The following is a 6,000-nucleotide window of genomic DNA, read 5'->3' as shown; positions in this document are numbered from 1 at the left end:
CACCCTGAATAACTTCTCTTTTCAATCCTCCCACTTCCTCCAAACTAAAGGAGTTGCCATGGGCACCCGCATGGGCCCCAGCTATGCCTGCCTCTTCGTAGGATATGTGGAACAGTCCATCTTCCGCAACTACACTGGCACCACCCCCCACCTTTTCCTCCGCTACATCGATGACTGTATCGGCGCTGCCTCGTGCTCCCACGAGGAGGTTGAACAGTTCATCAACTTTACTAACACCTTCCATCCCGACCTGAAATTCACCTGGACTGTCTCAGACTCCTCCCTCCCCTTCCTAGACCTTTCCATTTCTATCTCGGGCGACCGACTCAACACAGACATCTATTATAAACCGACTGACTCCCACAGCTACCTGGACTACACCTCCTCCCACCCTGCCCCCTGTAAAAACGCCATCCCATATTCCCAATTCCTTCGTCTCCGCCGCATCTGCTCCCAGGAGGACCAATTCCAACACCGCACAACCCAGATGGCCTCCTTCTTCAAGGACCGCAGATTCCCCCCAGACGTGATCGACGATGCCCTCCACCGCATCTCCTCCACTTCCCGCTCCTCCGCCCTTGAGCCCCGCTCCTCCAACCGCCACCAAGACAGAACCCCACTGGTTCTCACCTACCACCCCACCAACCTGCGCATACAACGTATTATCCGCCGCCATTTCCGCCACCTCCAAACGGACCCCACCACCAAGGATATATTTCCCTCCCCTCCCCTATCAGCGTTCCGCAAGGACCACTCCCTTCGTGACTCCCTTGTCAGATCCACACCCCCCACCAACCCAACCTCCACCCCCGGCACCTTCCCCTGCAACCGCAGGAAATGTAAAACTTGCGCCCACACCTCCACACTCACTTCCCTCCAAGGCCCCAAGGGATCCTTCCATATCCGCCACAAGTTCACCTGTACCTCCACACACATCATCTATTGCATCCGCTGCACCCGATGTGGCCTCCTCTATATTGGTGAGACAGGCCGCTTACTTGCGGAACGCTTCAGAGAACACCTCTGGGCCGCCCGAACCAACCAACCCAATCACCCCGTGGCTCAACACTTTAACTCCCCCTCCCACTCCACCGAGGACATGCAGGTCCTTGGACTCCTCCACCGGCAGAACACAACTACACGACGGCTGGAGGAGGAGCGCCTCATCTTCCGCCTGGGAACCCTCCAACCACAAGGTATGAATTCAGATTTCTCCAGCTTCCTCATTTCCCCTCCCCCCACCTTGTCTCAGTCGGTTCCCTCAACTCAGCACCGCCCTCCTAACCTGCAATCCTCTTCCTGACCTCTCCGCCCCCACCCCACTCCGGCCTATCACCCTCACCTTGACCTCCTTCCACCTATCCCACCTCCATCGCCCCTCCCCCTAGTCCCTCCTCCCTACCTTTTATCTCAGCCGGCTTGGCTCTCTCTCTCTTATTCCTGATGAAGGGCTTATGCTCGAAACGTCGAATTCTCTATTCCTGAGATGCTGCCTAACCTGCTGTGCTTTGACCAGCAACACATTTGCAGCTGTTCTTTGAATCAACCTGTTCAGAGATGTCACTGGACAGCTCTGGAGCAGTGGTTGAACTTGAACCCTGATCTCTAGGTCCAGGGATATGGACACTATCACTGTGCCACAAGACAACCCCCTAAGAGAACTTATAAATATCTTGTTGATTGATTTGATAGGTAAGCTGGAGGCAGTATTGTTTAAAACAGTTAGGTTGGAGGGATAATTTCGGCACAAGTATGGCACTTGCATCTACTGGAAATAAATGAGAAACCAGGTTATAGAGCATAGAACAATACAGCACAAAACAGGCCCTTTGGCCCTTGATGTTATGATGACCTGTGAACTAATCTAAGTCCATCACCCTACACTATTCCATCATTATCCATATGCTTATCTAAGGACTGTTTAAATCTCCCTAATGTGGCTGAGTTAACTACATTCCATGCCCTTACACTCTGACTGAAGAACCTGCCTCGAACATCTATCTTAAATCAATCACCTCTCAATTTGCAGCTATGCCCCCTCAAACTAGGAAGTGTCATCATCCTTGGAAAAAGATTTTTAGTGTCCACCCTATCTAATTCTCTGATCATCTTGTATGTCTCTATTGAATTGCCTCTTAACCTTCTTCTCTCCAATGAGAACAGACCCAAGTCCCTCAGCATTTCCTCATAAGACCTTCCCTCCAGACTAGGCAACATTCTGTTAGATTAGATAGATTAGATTAGATTCCCTACTGTGTGGAAACAGGCCCTTCAGCCCAACAAGTTCACACTGACCCTCCAAAGAGTAACCCACGCAGACCCACTTCCCTCTGACTAATGCACCTAACACTATGGGCAATTTAGCATGGCCAATTCACCTGACTTGCACATCTTTGGATTATGGGAGGAAACTGGAGCACCCAGAGGAAACCCACGCAGACAGGGGGAGAATGTGCAAACTCCACACAGTCACCCGAGACTGGAATCATTGATTCTAAGAACAGGTTGATTCAAAGAAAAGTTTTTTTAAAAAATTTACAAGTTCCCTTAAGGGATGACTCTGTCATCTGCAGGAAGTTATTTGCTTGTTTTAAATGCAGTAGAACCTGGTATTTTTTGTGTTATTTACTAAATCTCCTCTGCACCTTTTCCAATGCTTCCACATGTGGACGGCACGGTGGCACAGTGGTTAGCACTGCTGCCTCAGAGCGCCTGAGACCTGGGTTCAATTCCCGACTCAGGCGACTGACTGTGTGGAGTTTGCACATTCTCCTTGTGTCTGCGTGGGTTTCCTCCGGGTGCTCCAGTTTCCTCCCACAATCCAAAGATGTGCAGGTCAGGTGAATTGGCCATGCTAAATTGCCCATAGTGTTAGGTAAGGGGTAAATGTAGGGGTATGGGTGGGTTGCGCGTCGGTGTGGACTTGTTGGGCCGAAGGCCTGTTTTCACACTGTAAGTAATCTAATCTAATCCTTCCTGTAATAGGGCGACCAGAACTGAACAAATACTCCAAGTGAGGCCACACTAGCATTTTGTACAATTGCAGCATGACATAATGGCTCCCGAACTCAATCCCTCAACCAATAAAACCTAACGTACTGTATGCTTTCTTAACAGTGCTATGAACCTGAGTGGCAATTTTCAGAGATCTATTACATGGTCATCAAGATTCTTCTGCACATCCACACTAGCAAGAACCTAGTATTCTGCCTTCCTGTTATTCTTCTCAAAGCGAATCACCTCACATTTATCTGTATTGAACTTCATTTATCACCTTTCAGCCCAGTCCTGCAGTTTATCCACAGTCTCCCTGCAACCTGCAACATTCTTCCACACTGTCCATCACTCATCGACTTTCGTATCATCTGCAAACTTACTAACCCATCCAATTATGCCTGCGTCCAAGTTGTTTATAAAAATGACAAACAGCAATGGTTCCAAAACAGATCCTTGTGGTACACCACTAGTAACCGGACTCCAGGCTGAATATTTTCCATCAACCATCACTCGTTTCCTTCTTACAGAAAGCCAGTTTCTAATCCAAACTGCTAAATCACCTTCAATCCTTTGCCTCCGCATTTTCTCCAGTAGCCTACCATGTGGAACCTTTTAAAAGGCTTTGCTGAAGTCCATGTACACCACGTCAACTACCCTACCCTCATCTACATGCTTGGTCACCTTCTCAAAAAACTCAATAAGGTTTGTGAGACACGACCTGCCCTTGACGAATCCATGTTGACTATTTCCAATTAAATTGTTGATTGCTAGATGATTATGAATCCTATCTCTTATAATTCTTTCCAAAACTTTCCCTTCGACAGACGTAAACCTCACTGGTCTATAATTATCTGGGTTATCTCTACTGCCCTTTTTGAATAAGGTCACAACATTTGCAATCCTCCAGTCCTGTGGTACTAAACTTGTAGACAATGATGACTCAAAGATCAAGGCCAAAGGCTCGGCCATTTCCTCCCTGGTTTCCCAGAAAATCCTTGGAAAAATCCTATCTGGCCCAGAGTACTTATCTACTTTCACACCTTCTAGAATTAATAACACCTCCTCCTTACTGACCTCAAACCTTTCATATCTAATAGCCCATATCTCAGTCCTCTCCTCTACAATATTCTCCTGGTCCTGAGAGAAAACAGATGAGAAATATTCATTTCGCACTCTCCGATTGCCTTGTCATCTTTTTATTCCTCACATACCTATAGAAAGCTTTAGGGTTCTTCTTTATTCTACCTGCTAAAGACTGCTCATGTCCCAGCCTTGCTCTTCTTAACTCTCTCTATAAATCCTTACTAGCTGATCTCTAACTCTCCATCGCCTCATCTGCATATTTGCGCTCGCCGTCACATCAGCCTCCCTCTTCCACTGAGCAGGAGATACAATTTCTTTTGTAAACCACTGTTCCCTTACCTTATCACTTCCTCCTTGCCTGACAGGGACGTATCTATCAAAGACACACAATATCTGTTCCTTAAACCAGCTCCACTTTTCGATTGTTCCCATCCCTTGCATTTTGCTGACTCATTCTATACGTATGTCTTGCCTAATCACATTATAATTGCCCTTCCCCTATCTATAACTCTTGCCCTGTGGCATATACCTATCCATTTCTAGCGATAAACTAAATGTAACTGAATTATGGTCACTCTCTCCAAAATGCTCACCTACAACTAAATCAAACACCCTGGTCTGGTTCGTTACCACCAGATCCAGTGTGGCCTCCCCTCTTGTCAGCCCTTCGACATACTGTATCAGGAAACCCTCCTGCGCACATTGGACAAAAACTGATCCATCCAATGTACTAGAGTTATAGCATTTCCAGTAAATGTTGGGGAAGTTAAAGTCCCCCATAATGACCACTCTGTTCCTTTCACTCCTACCCAGAATCGTTTTGACAATCCTCTCTTCCACATCCCTGGAACTTTACAGAAGCCTATAAAAAAGCTCCCAGCAGTATGACCTCTCCTCTCCTGTTTCTAACCTCAGCCCATACCACCTCAATAGACGAATTCTCCTCAAATTTCTTTCAGCCACCGTTATACCATCCTTGACGAACAAAGCCACATCTCCTCCCTTTTACCACCTTCCCTGATCTTAATGAAAGATCTAAACCCTGAAAACTGCAACATCCATTTCTGACCTTGCGCCAACCATGTCTCAGTAATGGCCACAACATCGAAGTCCCAGATTCCTATCCATGCTGCAAGCTCACCTACCTTATTCCAAATACTTCTGGTGATGAAGTAGACACACTTCAAACCAGCTTGCTGTGTGCCAGCACACGCTTGTGACCATGAAATCCTGTCCATGTCCTCCCTACTCTCATCCACCTGTGTACAAGAACTATACATCAGGTTCCCATCCCCCTGCTGAGCTCGTTTAAACCCACCCGAATAGCACTAGCAAATTTCCCACCCAGGATATTAGTACCCTCTGGTTTCAAGTGAAGATCATCCTGTTTGTACAGGTCCCACCTTCTCATTGATCCGTCAGCTGAACATAATCACATGAAAACCATAAGAAATTACAGAGAGTTGTGAATGCAGCCTGTTCATCAAGAAAACCAGCCATGGAAACTCTGTCTACACTTCCAGCTGCCTCGGAAAAACAACCAATAAAATCAAAAACCTTTCCCACTGTGGTTATGCTCTCTTCCATTCGGCAGAAGCCACAAAAGTTGAAAACACATAGCAACAGATTCAAGAACAGCTTCTTCTCAGGCTTTTGAATGGACCTCTCAGTATATTAGAGTTCATCTTTCCCTGCACCATCTCTGTCATTGTAACATTATATTCTGCATTCTGTTCTATTACCCTATTCGATTACAAAAAGGCGCATTTTGTCTGGTAGCACACAGAATAACATTTTTCACTGAATCTTGATACATTAGTGGGCGGCACGGTGGCACAGCGGTTAGCACTGCTGCTTCACAGCATTAGAGACCAGGGTTCAATACCTGCCTCAGGCGACTGTGTGGAGTTTGCACATTCT

This window comes from Hemiscyllium ocellatum, chromosome 6, assembly GCF_020745735.1.
Source record: "Hemiscyllium ocellatum isolate sHemOce1 chromosome 6, sHemOce1.pat.X.cur, whole genome shotgun sequence".
Taxonomy (NCBI): Eukaryota; Metazoa; Chordata; class Chondrichthyes; order Orectolobiformes; family Hemiscylliidae; genus Hemiscyllium; species Hemiscyllium ocellatum.
This window is presented reverse-complemented; position numbering follows the sequence as displayed.